Genomic DNA, 20060 nt, shown 5'->3' with positions numbered 1-20060 from the left:
GTGTGAGTGTTGTAGGGATTCAGAGATGAACTCACAGCACATATGTAAGGAGTCCATCCACAGGACAGAAGAGGATGGATACGGAACAGAAAAAGAAGTAGAAAAGGAGGAAGCGGAGGGGAGATTAAACATGCCTCCTTGTGATGTTTCTCACTGTCCTTGGTTTAGTTGCCTTTTCTCCACACACCATCACAATTGCTAACCACTTCTCCTCTAGCACTGCAGCCAGATGAAGCACAGGCAGAGTGAACAGCCACAGAAAGGCCCCATGCATCCAGAGGACATGTGGGCATGGGTCACTGGTCAGTTCCTCTTGTTTGGACTGATTGTTGGAATAGCCCTGATGAAAGTGGCCTGAGAAACTGGAAACATGGAATTTCCATCTCTGGGATGAAGGAATGTGCGGGGTTGAGTCCTGGGATGCTCCAACGTGGAAACATCAGGAAAATGAGGACAGACCAGCAAAGGGGACTGAGAAAGAGTAGCCAGAGAGGTAAGAGGAAACCTGTGAGTGAATTATGTCCTAAAGGAAGAAGGAAGAAAGAGTTTAAAGAAATTAGTGACCTCCTACCTCAAGGCTGCTGACAGCTCAAGAGGAGACCTGAGAATTCAACCTTGGATTTGAACTGTAAGAGGAGAAACGAAAGCCTGATTGGAAAAGAAGGAAAAGTAGAGACAATGATTATAGACATCTCTTTTGAAAAGAAATCCTTGAACATAAAGAAGGCTTTCAGTGTTTGAAAGGTTAAGTTCATTTTGATGCTACAGAATAATCGCCTCCCTCCAGCCCAGTAGGTTTGCAGTTTTCTAGAACAACAGTGGTTAACGTTGATTGCACTCCAACTCAGGGCCAGGCACCCTTGTAGTCTTGTACACACATTTTTTCATTTATTGGATCCTTCTATCTCTTTAAAGTAACTGCTATCATTAAAGCCCTTACACAGAAGAGGAAATGGAAGCACAGAGAGGTTCATTGCAGCACTATTTATAATAGCCAGGTCATGGAAGCAACCTAAATGCCCATCAACAGATGAATGGATAAAATGATGTGGTACATATATACAATGGAATATTACTCAGCCATAAGAAGGAATGAAATTGGGTCATTTGTAGAGACGTGGATGGACCTAGAGACTGTCATACAGAGTGAAGTAAGTCAGAAAGAGAAAAACAAATATCGTATATTAACGCATATATGTGGAATCTAAAAAAATGGTACAGATGAACCAGTTTGCAAGGCAGAAATAGAGACACAGATGTAGAGAACAAACGTATGGACACCAAGGGGGGAAAGTGGAAGGGGGTGGGGTGGTGTTGGTGGGATGAATTGGGAGACTGGGATTGACATGTATACACTGATGTATATAAAATAGATTAATAAGAACCTGCTGTATAAAAAAAATAAAATAAAATTCAAAAATAAATAAAATAAAATTGTAAAAAAAAAAAAGCTCCCCCAGCAAACATCACCTCACACTCATTGATTGGAACAGGATTATATGTCCACCTCCAAACTAAGCACTGGCTTAGAGAATGGACTTCCCCTGATTAGACTAATCAGCTTTTACCCTGGAGCTGGGCATGGGATCTGAACACATTGCTACGTGAAAGAGTGTGGACACCTGAAAAAAATCAGGACTCTATTGGCAAGAAAGAAGTTGGGGGTGGGGGCGGTGGGAGGATGAATTTGGTGTGTGCAGCCTACAGTGTCTGATAAAATAACACAGGAAAGTGATGTCCATTGAACTTCATCTCACCCTAGCTTGAATTATTTCGTCAGTTCTGGGAACACAGCTGTGAGGGGATAGGTCCCAGGTCAGATAGGCTTTGATGAGGGAGGGAAGAGAACATGTAGGAGAGGCTGGGAGCATGAGGCATTGCCCTGCTGCCCACAATGCAGTGTGATATCTAACGAGAGACAAACAGGAAGCCAATGCAGAAGACCTACTACATAGCAGGTGCTGTATTAGGTTGTCCACACACATTGTCCTATTTAATCCTCATAAGAGTCCTTCTGAAATACAAACTATAATTCTCCTTTTACAGATAAAGCAATCAAGGCTCAGAGAAGTCGGGTAACTTGCCATGGGTTCCACGGCTAGTGAGTAGCAGAGGGAGAATTCTGTTGTCTGCTGATTATGGCTGTAACCTTCCCACAAGGTCCAAGTCTCTAACGGATTTATTGGGACAGAGCCTCAGCTGAAAAAATACTTTGTTATGATCTGAGGCTTTGGGCCGCACATCTCTGTGAAGTTTCCTCGTGAGGTAGAACATTTGTGAGCACCAAAGTCTTGTTCGTGCTTCTGGCCTAAGACTTAGGAGAAAAGTAGGCCAGGTGAGCCCCTTTCTCCTGGGCCAGTCCTTCTCAGATGTTTCTACTGAAGTATGTCCAATGGCAGAGGAGGGGGAGACTCAAGTTAGGGTTGTAATCTCAAGAGACCTGGGAAATGAACTGATCTGTATGGATAACAGAGCGTGCATCCGCAAGTCAGCCAAGCTGGGAATGATGGTAGGGGAAGCTCTCCTCCACCTCACCACTAACTGGGCCATGACTTTGTGGGACAAAGAGTGAGAGAAGGCTCCTCAACCAGACCCAGCTTCAGAAAAGGAGAAAACGCAGAACAGAAGCAATACTAGAAAGAAGAAAGGGTTTTCATAAATAAGCTAAAAGAGTAAGCCACACGACATGGTTCAAGAGGTCACCTTGGAAAATTGGGCCTCCTGGAGCAAGGTCTGGTAGGGCATGAGCTTCCGGAAGTGGTTCAGTCTTCACCAGAGACTGGGAGAAAGGAGAAGTTGTCGGTATAGGAACAAGGCCCATCGGCTGTGTGGAGACAAGAGAAGCCAGTGCAGGCTGGAGGGCCAGTCGCATGCAGGGCTCAGCCTCCAGAGACTGGAGTTCTGGTGGTTCTGGTGGGCTTTCCTACATGTTTTCTTCCCTCTCCTTATCAAAGTCTATCTGACCTGGGTCCTATCCAGGTTGCCCAGCTGTGGTCAGGAGGACCCACAGTTTGCATGTGACCACTCAGGTAGGACCACCTGCTGCCCAGCCTCAGTACCTAGCAGGCCCCGGTAGAGGTGGATAGATTCCAGAAAAACAAACAATTTCTCAAAACTCTGAGATGCAAATGCCTACCCATTGTTTTAGTTGCAGTAAGATGGGCTTCTTGTGACTGACGTTACCCCTGAGCCCTCCTGAAGTTACAGATGTAAAATAGAGAAGCCAGAGTGAGGAGCTATCCGACCCTAGAGCAAAAATGCTTGAAAGTGCACCATTTCTCTTCTCTACAAAATACAGAGACTTTTAGGGGTATCCCCCCACCACCACCTAACTGGGTTTCCCATGGGGATATAGGAAGAGCTGCAGCTGAGAATTCTGCCCATCACCTTTCACCCTCCATGCCACCATGTTTGATCAGTCCCCTGACCATCCAGGATTCTCCCAGGACTGCTGCCTGACTGGGATTGGATGAAACCAGCATGGGGAACTAGGGTCTCAGCAGGCCGTGAAAGGGACCCTCTCCATGTCAGCAACCTCTTGAAGAGTGAGTTGACAACCTGGATGCCGCAAGTAAACAGATGCTGTCAGAGAAAGACAAATATCATATGATATCACTTATATGTGGAATCTTAAAAAATGGTACAAATGAACTTATTTACAAAACAGAAAGAGAGTCACAGATGTAGAAAACAAACTTACGGTTACCAGGGGGGAAAGCGGAGGCGGGGGGCATAAACTGGGAGATTGGGATTGACATGTACACACCACTATATATAAAATAAATAACTAATAAGGACCTAACGTATAGCACAGGGAACTCTACTCAATACTCTGTAGTGACCTATATGAGAAAAGAATCTAAAAAAGAGTGGGTATATGTATATTTAAACTGATTCACTTTGCTGTACAGCAGAGACTAACACAACATTGTAAATCAACTCCAATAAAAATTTAAAACAAAACAAAACAAAAAAAACAGATACTCTCTTCTCACTAAGCTCTGCCCAAGGGGATTTGTTTACGTGATCTGAAACAAGCTAGAAATCTTTTTCTCAAAACAAGATGGACTTGAGATTGAGGACATTTTTCACCAGAATTCTGGGCGGAAGCTAAGACAGAGTGGGAGAGAAAGGCTGAGGAGTAGCAGACTGTCCCAGCAAGACCTCTCCCCATGAGAAATGATGCAGCCAGAGAGCGGGAACTGGACGGCACTTTCCAGGGTTGTGGTGTTAGGAAGAGGGTCAAGTGGAAAAAGTGTTGGAGTCCAAAAAGTCTAGGGAATGTGGTGGAGACTTGTGGGGGGGGGGGGCAGAGGAGGTGAGTGGGTGCTATTGACTTGATGTAAAATTTCAGTAAAATGACCCACTTCTGAAAAGGCTAAGTATGGTTGGATTTCTTATGGAAATATGGATCTGATATGGGGTTCTTGGAGGGGAATCAAGAGGGTCAGGAAAAGAAAACAGTAAGAATGTAAGGACAAGAAGCAAAGAAATTCTATGGAGAGATCAAGCTTGCTCAGTTCTGGAAATGAGGTACAAGTCACATTTTATTTAAATCTCCAAAGAGCGTGGAGCCTCAAGTGATGCATGGGTTATCTGCATATAATAATGCCGACCTGGGGAATTCCCTGGTGGTCCAGCAGTTGAGACTCTGCGCTTTCACTGCAGGGGGCACAGGTTCAATCCCTGGTTGGGGAACTGGGATCCCCCGTGCCATGCAGCACAGCCAAAAAGAAAAAAAAATTTTTTTAAATAATAAAAACAGGGCTTCCCTGGTGGCGCAGTGGTTGAGAGTCCGCCTGCCGATGCAGGGGACACGGGTTCGTGCCCCGGTCCGGGAAGATCCCACATGCCGTGGAGTGGCTGGGCCCGTGAGCCATGGCTGCTGAGCCTGCGCGTCCAGAGCCTGTGCTCTGCAACGGGAGAGGCCACAATGGGAGAGGCCTCAACAGTGAGAGGCCCGCGTACCGCAAAAAAATAAAAAATAAAAAATAATAATAATAAAAATAAATCATGCTGACCTGGCAGGATAGTTGTGAGGATCAAATCAGCTCTCATTCACTCATTCACTCATTCATGCATTCAGCAGTTATAGTTAACACTGAGTGCTCACTCTGCATCACACTCTTTTCAAACCACTTGACGACATGCCTTCCCCCAGCATCCTGATGAGACAGATGGTTGTTGTCGTTTTCCCCAGTTGACAGACACCTGTCAACTGAGAGGTGGAAGGACGCACCAATGTCACATATCTAGTGGGCTTTGTATCCAGACCTGTCCTAGTTCACTTTTTTTTTTTTTTTTTTTTTTTGCGGTACGCGGGCTTCTCACTGCTGTGGCCTCTCCCGTTGCGGAGCACAGGCTCCGGATGCGCAGGCTCAGCGGCCATGGCTCACGGGCCCAGCCGCTCCGCAGCATGTGGGATCTTCCCGGACCGGGGCATGAACCCACGTCCCCTGCATCGGCAGGCGGACTCTCAACCACTGCGCCACCAGGGAAGCCCTCTGTCCTAGTTCACTTTTAACCACTAGACCTCTGAGTGTCTGACACTGGGCCAGTCACTAGAGATGCAACAGTGAAAAATATAGACATGGGGTTTGCCCTAAGGCACTCACAGTCAGAAGGGAGCAGAATGTAGGAAGCTTCTGCAAACAGTATCCGTTTACCAACAACAGGGATTATCTCTTTAAAAGAGGATGTGCTATCAACATGGTGGTCACCAGAGATGATACTCAAAATCTTTCGTAACCATTAAGGTACAAACCTCAACCAATCAGATTGAAGCCAAATCTTCAGGTGTGTCCAGGCTCACCATGATGAAACCAGGGACAGCCCATCACTGTTACAGTCCCAGGCAGCTAGTCTGACAATGAAATGCTTCCTCCTTAGGCCTGAAGGGGCTTCCCTGGAGAGGAAGAGGGAATGTATATTCCTAGATACACAGCCCATGTCTGGTGGTGGCGGGATGGTTAGGCTGAGGGGAAGCAGGGAGATTTAAGGGGATAGGAAGACTGGAGAATGTTAGGAGCTTGGAAGCAAAACCAGCTTGCCAAAAAGAAATTCACAAAAACCAACTGGCTGAAAACAAATTAACCAAAAATGCAGCTTTATAAAATCATTGATTTGTTAAATGATCAATTTGCCAAAAAGCAGGTGCCAAACTCTTGTTTCTGTTAATTACTGATAGGGTTTATAGCCATTCATGTTGCTTGTGATAGTTTCAACAACTTCGTGGAATCTTCCTCAGTTTGGTTTCCCGGAGGCTTTGCCACAGCCAGAGCCACTTGGTGTCATAAAAGAATTCTGCATGTGAGACCCTTGTACCTGTACACCCTTGATGGAAGAGTGGTCTTCTGCTCTCTGGGATGTTTGCACAGCTCTGGAGGGCTGCCTATGAAGCAGTGAGGGACGGCCACCTAACCAGCTAGCAGCACCAGCTCAGCCAGGATCGTGTGTACAGGGACAGATGTGGCTGCCCTCACAGGCAGAATGAGGCTAGATATAGACGAACCTTAAATGTCAAGTTAGTGAGTCTGAAATTCTGAAATTCCCAGGAGGCCCTGAGGAACCACTGAGCCCTGGAGTGACCAGAGTATGGATGATACCCGCAACAGTGCCTGGCACACATGAGGCATTCACTAGATAACTGTTGGATGAATAGCCCACCTTACCATTCTCCTTGTTTCTTTGCTTCAACTTCAGCGATAAGGCTGTAAGCAACTTCCTCGTTAAAGCAAAAGCCAAGTACACACAACAGCATTTCTGCTTTGGTTCGGTAGAGGCCACAGCTGCACCTGTCTAATTAGGATGTAGGACTGTTGAAGGTTATGTTATTATTAGTTCAATATCATCATTATTATTATTTGATAAGTAGCTATGCTGCAGAATGGAGCATGGAAGGTGCGGGCCTTCCACTCAGATTCATGGCTCAAAACTACCCTCTGGGGCTTCCCTGGTGGCGCAGTGGTTGAGAGTCCGCCTGCCGATGCAGGGGACACGGGTTCGTGCCCCGGTCTGGGAGGATCCCACATGCCGCGGAGCGGCTGGTCCCGTGAGCCATGGCCGCTGAGCCTGCGCATCCGGAGCCTGTGCTCCACAACGGGAGAGGCCACAACAGTGAGAGGCCTGCGTAATGCAAAAAAAAAAAAAAAAAAAACTACCCTCTGCTACAAACACTTGAAACCTGGGGCTATTTAATATCTAAAAGGTAAGGTATTCAAGGGATTATTAAAAAAACAATGTCTTCACAATATTCTTTGCCCATCATCTGTCTATTCAGTTATTACAAACAAGAGTATGAACGTGTTCAGAATGTGTTTAATTCCATTGAATTTGAACACTAGACACGAAGTGCTAAGATCTCAGTGTAAAAGTGAGGTCTGCCTCTCTCTTCCTAACGGATGACGCAAGTAAGCCCCTTCTCTTTTCAGAACCTCGGTTTCCTCAGCTGTAAAACCCATAATACCAACCACAAAATGTTGATCTGGAGATCAAGTAACACAATGCATGTGACATTTGAATGAGCTGTCCTTCTCTGACCACACTGAAGGATTCTCTCTCAGAGCACCTTAGATATAATTTGGAAGGTATGACCCAAATGCCTTGCTTACCCTCTTAATAAAAATTATTTAAGTTGGGCTTTCCTGGTGGCACAGTGGTTGAGAGTCCGCCTGCCGATGCAGGGGACACAGGTTCGTGCCCCGGTCCGGGAGGATCCCACATGCCGCGGAGAGGCTGGGCCCGTGAGCCATGGCTGCTGAGCCTGCATGTCTGCAGCCTGTGCTCTGCAACGGGAGAGGCCACAACAGTGAGAGGCCCGCGTACCGCAAAAAAAAAAAAAAAAAAAAAAATTTAAGTAAGTAAAAATTAAAAGGAAATTGCATGGGAGAAGTATTAAACCAGCAGATTTCAATAGTCTTTGAAAATTCCTCTCGCTATCCAGGTATCAGCTTGCTCACTGGCTTCCAAGCTGCATGCCTTCCTCCTCACTCATGGGCCAGAGGAGTGGACACCTTCATGCTGCAGCTTCCACGGGTGTCTGTGCCAGCGATCCTGGCTCCCAGCCACTCGCACCGCACCCGCCTCCCACCAGGCTGAAGAAGTTCCTCTTCCTTTCCTGGACTGACCACCACCAGGTCTTTTTCAGGGTGCTTGCCCCTCCCCTTCCTGATGGAGAGGAAGGGCCTTGATAACCTCAATAGTCTTTCCTTGGTCACCCTCCTTTCATTACTACTTTGGCACTTACACCTTGACTTCTTCCTCTTGGTGGAAAGGGACTCCTTTTCATCTCTTTGTCTTAGAAAACCTCTGGCCCCAATCAGTTGGCTCATCTTATTCTCTTATGGCAAGTGCTCCCCTTTATCCATTCATCCTTTCCCAAAGACAACAGCCTCTAGTTCCACGTCCAACCTCAACTACCTCTCTGAGATTGTTACTCATTTACATATATTTAAATTACATGTAATCACACCTGTATTATGCATATGTGTGAGTTATTTATGTATCATACACATATACACATCTAGTGCAGGGCTTGACACTCTGGAGGTCTTTGATTAATGCCTTTGTCTCATATTCTCTTATCTACCAGTTCAGTACAGTAGCCACTAGTCATATATGTCTATTTAAATTTAAATTTTAACTAATTAATATCAGGTAAGACTTAAAATTCACTTCCTAATCGCACATTTCAGGTGCTTAGTAGCCGCATGTGACTGGTGGCTACTGTATTCTGTAGGAACATCACTAAAGCGCCACAGGGCAGCACTCCCCTGTATCATTTGCCAGTGTCTTTCTGTGTCTTTACATATTATCATCAGATCCTTGCGAATTCAGAGGAGGCATAGTTTTCCTTTGAGAGAGTGCTCATTTGGTTTCAATTCTGTTCAGCAAAACCCAAGACCAAGGTAGTTCTCAGCACAAACAGAGCCTTATCCTGGGCTCTCAGGGCAGAATGCAGCACTGTTTTCCAGGGGTTGGAAGATCACAGGTTCGTTCTTTCCCATCTCGAGCTCCAGCCCCCCTGGCTTCTGTGCCGGTGCTCTTGAGACTAAGTGAATGGCAGTGATGACATGTTTAATGAAAGGTCAATATTTACGGTCAGTCTCCAGCAGATGTACTCTGTGGGTGGGTGGGTGAGTGGGTGGGTCAGAGAGGCCCTTAGCACAGGAGCTGGGATCTCATCCGTGGTTACGCTCTGGATCTCACCTGGTACATTGTTATGTGCCTACACTTGACCTGTTGTTGTTCTGAAATCAGAGCAGGTAGGGAACCAAGTGATCAAGATGCCATCAGCAGCCCTCAACTCCAGGAGGGCTGCAGTGCACTTGGAGCCACTTTCCTTGTGCTGTTTTGTAAACTCCCATGGAGGCACAGCACAGCCAGCCAGTCTCCTGGGACACTGCTGGCATCTAGTGGAAAGACAGGGCAGTGGCTGGCATACAAATACTGTATGGGTCTCACAGACAAAGGGAGGGTCCCAAGCAGACCCCACTCTGTACTGCAGGGTTTGCATCCAATAGCCCCTGCTCTAACAAGAGTGGTGCCTGCAAAAAGAGAAGCCATGGGAATGAAAAGATGATGCTCCAATTCACCCACAACATAGGTTCTCAACACCATGAGACCCAACACCCTCTTTGTATTATATATATTTAGTTTTTGCCCCCTTTACTACTCTAAAATTAAATTCATTGACAATAAAATCAGTTATGCACATTATTATGAAAATCAATATAATGTCCTAACTGTAATATAAAGGTGAAAACAGTGATTGTTTACTTTTTATTTTTATTTTTGTCTCCATTGATTTTTAAATTAATTTATTATTTTTTATTATTATTTTTAACATCTTTATTGGAGTATAATTGCTTTACAACGGTGTGCTAGTTTCTGCTGTATAACAAAGTGAATCAGCTATACATATACATATATCCCCATATCTCCTCCCTCTTGCATCTCCCTCCCTCCTACCCTCCCTATCCCACCCCTCTAGGTGGTCACAAAGCACCAAGCTGATCTCCCTGTGCTATGTGGCTGCTTCCCACTAGCTATCTATTTTACATTTGGTAGTGTATATATGTCCATGCCACTCTCTCACTTCATCCCAGCTTACCCTTCCCCCTCCCCATGTCCCCAAGTCCATTCTCTACATCTGCATCTTTATTCCTGTCCTGCCCCTAGGTTCTTCAGAACCTTTTTTTTTTTTCAGATTTCATATAATTGTGTTAGCATACTGTATTTGTTTTTCTCTTTCTGACTTACTTCACTCTGTATGACAGACTCTAGGTCCATCCACCTCACTACAAATAACTCAATTTCGGTTTTTTTATGGCTGAGTAATATTCCATTGTATATATGTACCACATCTTCTTTATCCATTCATCTGTTGATGGACACTTAGGCTGCTTCCATGTCCTGGCTATTGTAAACAGTGCTGCAGTGAACATTGTGGTACATGACTCTTTTTGAATTATGGTTTTCTCAGGGTATATGCCCAATAGTAGGATTGCTTGGTCATATAGTAGTTCTATTTTTACTTTTTAAAGGACCCTCCATACTGTTCTGCATAGTGGCTGTATCAATTTACATTCCCACCAACAGTGCAAGAGGGTTCCCTTTTCTCCACACCCTCTCCAGCATTTACTGTTTGTAGACTTTTTGATGATGGCCATTCTGACTGGTGTGAGGTGATACCTTATTGTAGTTTTGATTTGCATTTCTCTAATGATTAGTGATGTTGAGCATCCTTCATGTGCTTCTTGGCCATCTGTATGTCTTCTTTGGAGAAATGTCTATTTAGGTCTTCTGCCCATTTTTGGATTGGGTTGTTTGTTTTTTTGATATTGAGCTGCATGAGCTGCTTGTAAATTTTGGAGATTAATCCTTTGTCAGTTGCTTCATTTGCAAATATTTTCTCCCATTCTAAGGGTTGTCTTTTCGTTTTGTTTATGGTTTCCTTTGTTGTGCAAAAGTTTTAAATTTCATCAGGTCCCATTTGTTTATATTTGTCTTTATTTCCATTTCTCTGGGAAATGGGTCAAAAAGGATCTTGCTGTGATTTATGTCATAGAGTGTTCTGCCTATGTTTTCGTCTAAGAGTTTTATAGTGTCTGGCCTTACATTTAGGTCTTTAATCCATTTTGAGTTTATTTTTGTGTATGGTGTTAGGGAGTGTTCTAATTTCATTCTTTTACATGTAGCTGTCCAGTTTTCCCAGCACCACTTATTGAAGAGGCTGTCTTTTCTCCATTGTATATTCTTGCCTTCTTTATCAAAAATAAGGTGACCATATGTGCATGGGTTTATCTCTGGGCTTTCTTTCCTGTTCCATTGATCTATATTTAAAACAGTGATTTTTTAAATGTGTTTCAATATGTATATATTCACACACGAACAAAGTAGAACAGGTAATTGGGTCACATGTTTGCACTTACACAAAAAGATTGTGTGAATTTAAGAAAAGTAAAACTATCAGAAGCCACTCTATACAAGTAGTGCAGAAATGTAAAAGTACAGGTAGAGACTAGAATAAACCCTTTTATTCAGATAAGTAATAACAGACCACCCTGATTATTTGTATATGATACAAGATAAGAGGAAATGACCTTAATGAAAGAGAAAAGATGTGTCTTACATGTGGGTCAATGAAGAATAAAAAAAGGGAAACAGCTGAAATTGGGTTACAAATCACAGCCCAGGTACTGTTGCTGTCACTGTGTGAGCTTTATCAACAGGACATGGTGCCTAGTTCAACAAAGGTTGATTGGCAAATGAGTAAATCTGCCATTTGATTGAGAAAACTGCCATCTGGTTGATGTACAACTCAAACAAGTAGTCTGCTTAGTATTGAGGCTCTCATTACCAATAGGTGTTTTATGTACATTACCTAATTCTTTTTTTTTTTTTTTTTTTTTGCAGTACACGGGCCTCTGACAGTTGTGGCCTCTCCCGTTGCAGAGCACAGGCTCCGGACGCGCAGGCTCAGCGGCCATGGCTCACGTGCCCAGCCACTCCGCGGCATGTGGGATCTTCCTGGACCGGGGCATGAACCCTTGTCCCCTGCATCAGCAGGCGGACTCTCAACCACTGCGCCACCAGGGAAGCCCCCTAATTCTTATAACAACTCTGTAAGGGATTGATTTATCAAATTCACTTTACAGGGATGAAACCCCAGATTAGGGAAGTTAAATACGTAACACAGTCAAGCTTTTGGTAGGATGTGGCAGAGCCAGGATTCAAATGCAGCTGTATCTCATTTGAATCTCAAACCCACCCCACCAGGTAGGTGGGTAGAAATAGGAATTGTTTCCACTTTGCTTTTGAGGGAACTGAAGCCAACAGAAGTGATGTGACTTGCTAAATACTGTGCATCTGGAGTGCAATGCCCCTGTCCTTGCTGCAAATCCATATCTTCTATATCCATATCTTCTATAGCTTTTACATCGTATCTTGGGATATTTACTTCATATCTTGTTTAGGGATCTCAGAAATCAGTTGCAACCTTAAGCAAATCAAATTAAACTCTACTGGCAGAATATAAGCATGGTAATTTATCAGCTGTTTCATAATGGAGACCAGAAATTTAAACGTCACTTTGGCATTTAGTTAAGATCTGTGCTCAGTATGGGAACAATTAGCTAACAGATTACAAATAAATTCTCTGATTACTCAGGGATGGGATAGTAACTTGTTACAAAGACCACTCTTGGAGATGAGGGTGATCTGGCTTGAACATCTGTCATCGGATTGATTGTTGGGTTGATCCTGCATGATGGGCTGAGCTATATTGCCTTCCCCTTTCACTGCTCCTTGAGCATCCTTCCTAAGTTTGCATGCTGGGTCTAAGGTCCCAAAGAGTGGAAGACCTTTTTACTATCGAGGGTACTCAAGTTCTTGGGACCAGAACACTCTCTGAAATCTGTTTGTAAGAACCAATGTTACGGTTCTTTGACCTGTTTCTCTAAGTAGTGACTACAAGCTAATAGAATGAAGACTAGGTGGTAACCAAAACTCTCACATCTGGTCGTGGGAGCGTGAAATGGCATGAACACTCTGGAGAACTTTTTCTTACAAAGTTAAAAATACACCCACTCTGTTACTCAGCAGTTTTACTCCTGGGCATCTTTCCAAGAGAAATGAAAACATGTTCACAAAAAGAATTGTAAAAGAACATTCTCAGCAATTCTATTCATAATAATCCCACAAACTGGGAGCAACTCGAATGCCCACCAACAGGTGAATGGATAAGCAAATTTGTATTATGTTAATACAAAAGAGCAATACTCGGCAGTAAAAAAAGAATAAGCTACTCGTACAAGCAAAAACATAAATGTATCTCAGCAGCACTTTGTTGAGTAAAAGAAGCTATCCATACATAAACAATCATTTAATTGATTCCAATAATTTAAAGTTCTAGAACAGGCAAAACTAAGCTACAGTGATAGAAATAAGAGCAGTGATCTCTGCTGTGGATGGGAAGGTATTGACTGGAAAGAAACAAGGACATTTTCTGTGGTGATGAAAATGTTCAATATCTTGACACTGGCAGTGGTTACACCAGTTGTGTCAAAACCCATCAAACTGGGCTTCCCTGGTGGCGCAGTGGTTGAGAATCTGCCTGCCAATGTAGGGAACATGGGTTCGAGACCTGGTCTGGGAAGATCCCACATGCCGCGGAGCAACTAGAGCCTGTGCGCCACAACTACTGAGCCTGCACGCCACAACTACTGAGCCTGTGCATCTGGAGCCTGTGCTCCACAACAAGAGAGGCCACGATAGTGAGAGGCCCGCGCACCGCGATGAAGAGTGGCTCCCGCTCACCGCAACTAGAGAAAGCCCTCGCACAGAAACGAAGACCCAACACAGCCAAAAATAAATAAATTAAAAAAAAAACGAGTTTGTTTTATTGTGTGTAAATTATATTCTAATTTTTTAAAAAATGAAACCTAAGATTATTTCAGCTACTGGGAGACCATAACTGTGTTCTGTTTCCACTCCTGCCTTCTCTCCCACTTCTTTTTTTTATGCCTTAGGTCTTAAATCATCAAGAATCATACAGTCAATCCTTAGTGGAAATAATTGGGGGTGGAGCTGGGACAATGGGGTCAGCTGTAGTCTAGTGTTTAAAGTGATAGTCAACCCATGGTTCTAGGAAGTAGATTCAGCAGCTTGTGGATCTGATTTTTTTTACTGGAGTAGAGTTAATTTATAATGTTGTGTTGGTTTCAGGTGTACAACAAAGTGATTCAGTTATATATACACATATACACATACACACACATATATGTATATATTCTTTTTCACATTCTTTTCCCTTATAAGTTATTACAAAATATTAAGTATAGTGCTATGCAGTAGGTCCTTGTCGGTTATCTACTTTATACATAGTGTTGTGTGTATGTTAATCCCAAACCCCTAATTTATCCCTCCCCCCACTTTCCCCTTTGGTAACCATAAGTTTGTTTTCTATGTCTGTGAGTCTCTTTCTGTTTTGTAAATAAGTTCATTTGTATCATTTTTTTGGACTTTACATATAAGGGATATCATGATATTTGTCTTTGTCTGTCTGGCTTACTTCACTTAGTATGATAATCTCAAGGTCCATCCATGTTGCTGTAAATGGCATTATTTCATTCTTTTTATGGCTGAGTAATATTCCATTGTATATATGTACCACATCATCTTTATCCATTCAAAGATCAGATATTTTTGAAGCACAGCAAGTGATTGCTTCCATCTCCCAGCAAAATATAAGAACAGCCAGGCAGCCCATTCATGGAACCTGAATACGCCTGTCCTGAATATGCCTTGCTCAAGGAATGAGCCCTGAGCACATGCAGAAGACTTTCAGGGAAGGAGAACATACAAATTCAGTGTACGAAGGGGGAAAGAGAAGGGCAGATTCAGGCTGCTGCCTTCAGAGGCTCTAGGGACTCCTCTTACCCATAGTGACATAGCAGGCTAGTTAGTCCATTTGGACCTGGTGCAGCTCATTCAGCAACCAAAACGTTGGGCTCTAACAGGAGTCAGCGGTACTGTCTGTGGGCAAGGGGCTGGAGGGCTGATCAGAATCTTAGGACCTAATAAAGCTACCACCTCGTGAAGCCAGTTGTCCCAACATAACCCAGGGTGTTCACGTGGAGTTTGGCCCTAGATCTACTGAGGTCATTGCAGGTTCAGAAATGTGAACGTCAATCAACAGTGCAGGAACCAAAGTTGTCCTGACCTTTGCATTAAATTGGCTGTGCTCTTCCAGTAAGACAGATGATGGAAAGGAGAGAGGAGGGAGACACTGGGTAGAGATGAGAAGGGATGATGCTGACTGCATTCTCTGCCTGCTTCTCTGTCTGAGGTTGCAGGTTTTACTATCAACATCTGTTCTCTAATTCTACAACAAATACTAGTCATGTGCCTACTAGGCACCAGGCTCTGCTGGGCAGTGGGTTTCAAGAATGGATACAACATGGTTCCTGGCCTCAAGGAACTGAAAGTCCTGCAAAAGCCACCACCATAATGGACCAACAGGAATACAGTGTGACGTGTTTCTCACACACACATACACACACACTCACTGCCAGCTCTGCCTGACAGCACTGGGGAAGACTTCATGGTTGGGAAGACACAGCAACTGAATCATAAGGACAAGTCAGGAGTGATAAGAATATTCCAGGAAGAAGGAACAGCAAGTACAGGCAGAGGCATGAAAACATCGTGTTTTGGTGCAAGCAGGGGCAAAATTCAGCCAGTGAGCTGTGAAGGCACAGACGCTCCCTAGGAGTCCCTCATTAGCTGGCCCACTGGCTCTGGGTTCAGCAAGTCTGGGGCCTCAGCTGAATACCCTACCCCTGTCCATGTAGGAGCAGGACCTGTGGGCTGAATTTCAGACCTAAGGACTGGGTTTGAGGGCAGAAAATAGAGTTGAATTTATGCTGAAGGACCAGCTGAAACAGCTGTATATTCAGGTCCCCCACTTCCTTGGTCACCCCAATCTCTTCCTCCTCTGGTCTTCTATAAGCTGCTCTTTGAAGTATGAATTCATAGTATAATAGTTAACAGTGTAGACTTGGGGGCCAGATTGCCTGCCTTTGAATCCTGGCTCTGCTGGTGGCCATCTGTGTGATCTTGGACAAGTTGCTTTTCCTCTGTGTGCCTCAGTTTCCTTATCTGTAAAACGGGGATAAAGATGATCCCTACCTCATGAGTTAATATATGCAAAGCCCTTAGAACACTGTTTGGCCTATAGTAAATGTTCTCTAAATGTTATTGTTTATTGTTGAGGATAATACTGACTACCATTTATCGAGCACTTACTGCTACTGAGCACAGTAAGAGGCCCTTTTCACACCTTATCACAGGGCAGCTGTCACATACCCTGGTGTCTGAGCAAGGCCATGTCACGAATGAGGTGTCTTTAGGGAGGACATTACTGATTTCTCTCCTGTGCCAACCGTCCCTCCCTTGTCACCTAACTCATATATAAGCTATGTTTGATCCTGGATCAATATAAACCTTCCGAAGAATACAAATTGTCCCCAAGATGCCAGTGGCTCTCATATCAATGGGCTGTTGATGTTGGATCCCACATCGTCTCCCATGTGGACAGCCATGCCGGTGACCCCAGACACCCAGCAGATTCTGGGATCCTAACTCTTGTCTGTACCCAGTTCCCGATTTTCTCCATGATCTTGGTAAGGTTTATAATCCCAGCTCTTGCTACCTAGCTCATCTCCATACCCAGAAGCTCCGTCTTCTTCCAATCAGATCTGATCTATGTAGCAAACTCAGCAGCTGGAGAGAAAATTTTCCTTCTTACTTCAGACCCTATAAAACAAGGACAAACAATACAGCCCCACGACAAAAGTCATTGGCCTATAACTACACTCTCCAGCAAGCCCTTCTTCGGGTCTTGTCCCCGTCCCTCCCTGTAACGCACTGCACAAGGGCTCCCACCGAGGGGGGCAGCCACACCGCTGGGCTCATAGCCTATAAGAGGCTCCCACGCTGCAGAAAGATGCAAACTGCCCCTCAGTTTGCCTTAGCCTCACCCACGACTGGTTGGCTTCAGGCATCAACAATTCAAGGTTAATATTAACCTGAATGCAGCTCCAAAGGGTCAGGCACCCTGGTGGGCTTGAGCCCAGACCTCAAAGTCCCAGGTTTGTCTGACTTCTGGAATCAGCTCAAGCATGACAGATAGCTGAATGGCACAGCAGGAACCAGGAGGGCCTGGATGCCTCCTATCATGGTGAATTGCAGGGGATGCCTTTCTGCTCGCAGAACTACGTTTGCTCTCTAAGAAACTGGGCCATGACTGCTCATGAATGACCCGTCATTTCTCTTCACCCCAGTTAAGCAGGCATATTGTTCAATAGGTACCCTGTGGCCACCTAAAAAAAAAAACAAAAAAAAAAAACCCCAACATCTCTTTACAATTTCATCTTGAAATGTGCTCCAAACCCACTGGCACTGCCCTGTCGAACCCAGTGTCAGATCCGAGGTTGGGCCCATCATGAACACATTCTCTGGAATTCGAGGGATGTTACAAAAGCTCCTCAAATAGCTCTGCTTTTGCTCCTCTGTACCCCCATGGGGATTAACTCACTTAGGCTACAGCAGTGAAGGCTGATATTAAAGAAGAGAAAATGTTCCTTAGCCCAGTGAGTTCCTTAGCTTAGCTCAAATGGTCCCCAGGACTTCATATTAGATTCAAACTTGAGAACCTAGTTTGAACTTGATTCAAACTATGAATCTAGCTATGAGAGCTATAGGAGAACCTCCACTGTTCTACCTACTACCAGAACCTTATAAATATTAACTCATTTACTTCTCATTAAAGTGTAGGAGAGTATAACTGATTAAATTTGTTATAAAGCAGAAAAAAATGTAAAAAAATTAAAAAAATAAAGTGTAGGAGATGTTGTGAGGAAACTGAGGCATGGAGAAATTAAGTTACATGTGGATGTTAGTAAGCGGCTGCAGATTGGTGCTCAGGCACGAAGCTGCAGCGTCTGTGTTCCTGACCGTAACACTGTAATGCCTCCTGGAAGGAAGGGACGCTGTCCAGGATTGGAAAATGGCAATGGAAAGTCTGGATCAGAGGACAGTGAGAAGGCCAGGTGATGTGAAAGCTGACTGTGGGCATGGCCTGGAGGCTGATTGTGTGGGCCTGAAAACCACTGTGGAAAAGGAATTTCCAGATTCCAGAGTCCGGCCACTTTGCAAGGCATTTCTGGGGTAATACTGCCATCTAGTGGTAAGACAACAGGTAGCAATTACCCTCCAAGCAAACGCAGAATGAGCCTTGAGCAGGGAAGGTATGACAGACAAATCAGCAGGAAAAGTTATTTTTCACTCCAACTACAGATTCTAAAAGACGGACAAATCCCACTGCCATGATCCTTGAAATAACCTAGAGTTTTCACATGCCACTGAATGGTGGCTACAAGCTAGATTCAAATCCCAACTCTGTGCGCCCGGAGATTACTCCTAACTCAGGAAAGCCTGTGAGATGACATTCCAAAAAGTGCTCCTCCCATCTTCTTCATGTAAATAATTACAGGTTTCTTCCTCCTGAGGTCCTGAAAGAAGTTCCCTGTGGGGCAAAGTCCTTGGAGGGTGATCCAAGCCTGGCTTTGTTGATGTGAACTTGTACTTTAAAAGCCATCCTCTATCAATCATGTCAGGCGCTGGGACACGCTAGTGAGCAATTATTTGTCTATACCAAGAGAAAAACCAATAGCCACGTTCAAGAGTTGAATTGAGCTCAATAGTCTGGGCTTTCACAGTGGAGGAGGGAGGGTTCTGTCTATGCTTGTCTTCACTGAGGACCAGTGGAAAGCTAATGGGTTGAAAAGGCAGTACCCGTCCCGTGGGCTGGGCGTTGCTGAGCCGTGGCTCCTTTAAAAAGTAAGGTCAGGGCTTCCCTGGTGGCGCAGTGGTTGAGAGTCCGCCTGCCGATGCAGGGGACACGGGTTCGTGCCCCAGTCCGGGAAGATCCCACATGCCGCGGAGCGGCTGGTCCCGTGAGCCATGGCCGCTGAGCCTGCGCCTCCGGAGCCTGTGCTCCGCAATGGGAGAGGCCACAGAGTGAGAGGCCCGCGTACCGCAAAAAAAAAAAAAAAAAAAAAAAAAGTAAGGTCATCTTGCTCTCGTGGAGTATGTTAGATGTGCTCACAGAGGGATCTGAGCTTTGGATAAAGTCTTGTGTCCCCTTCCTCCTTGGGCACCTCAGGACACTAAGCCAATGAAAGAGCAAGTTGCCATACCAGGAACGCAAAAAAAAAAAAACCCAACTCTGCTCATTACTGATGAAGTCTTGGGCAAGTTAATTTTCATTTTCTCTTCTGAAAAATGGGGAAAATAATATCTACCCATATGGTTGCTGTGAAGATCGAGTGAAATAATGCATGCAACGTGTCAGGCCTATTGTCAGCACTTAATAGCCGTTTGTTATTGCAGTGTGAGGAAGTGGCAAGGCTGGCACAGAAGCACAGAGGGAAGGACCCAGACGAATTGGACATTAATTAGTGACCTTCAGTGAACCCCACAGGACTGCCCTTGGGGAATTCTTTTTTTTTTCACATGTACTCTTGTGTTGGCTTCTGTCTGATTACTGAGTCATTTTTCCACTCAAAAATATTAGTGGTTCTCCCTGCCTCTCATATTCCTCTCTGGTCAGGCCTGGAGGGCTCCACACAGCACGGCCTTCAGTCCATCCTGGCTGGGTCCCCACTGCTCCTTGCTCCCGGCTCCCAGGCTGTGACCGCTCTTCACCCATCCCCTTGCCACCTCCCCAGACAAGCCTTTCCTTTACAACACGGGGCTTTCGTAATTCTCCACCTGAAATCACCCACTCCCTTCCTCTAACCATCTTGGAAGAATTGGGAAAATATATGGTTTGGGAGAAAAAAAGTGAGTCTTTTATTTTGAGGTTGAATTTGGCAATGAACGTCCCTTAAATGTGAGGTAACTTGGCAAAGCTCACCAAGTTCGTTTCATGGTTAACCTTGCTCTGGCCCACTTGCTCACTGGCTTCCAAGCCAGTGATGTTGTTCCCATTAAAG

At 44.7% G+C, this 20060-nt stretch overlaps 1 protein-coding gene across 2 annotated transcripts in view; it reads left to right on the top strand.

Moving 5' to 3' along the window:
• Positions 1-20060, top strand: part of HAO2 (hydroxyacid oxidase 2) — a 223515-nt gene that overhangs the window by 177655 nt on the left and 25800 nt on the right. The gene's annotated exons all lie outside the window — the stretch shown is intronic.

This window comes from Mesoplodon bidens, assembly GCF_964165515.1.
Source record: "Mesoplodon bidens genome assembly, chromosome: 2".
In the NCBI taxonomy this organism is placed as follows: Eukaryota; Metazoa; Chordata; class Mammalia; order Artiodactyla; family Ziphiidae; genus Mesoplodon; species Mesoplodon bidens.
This window is presented reverse-complemented; position numbering and strand designations above follow the sequence as displayed.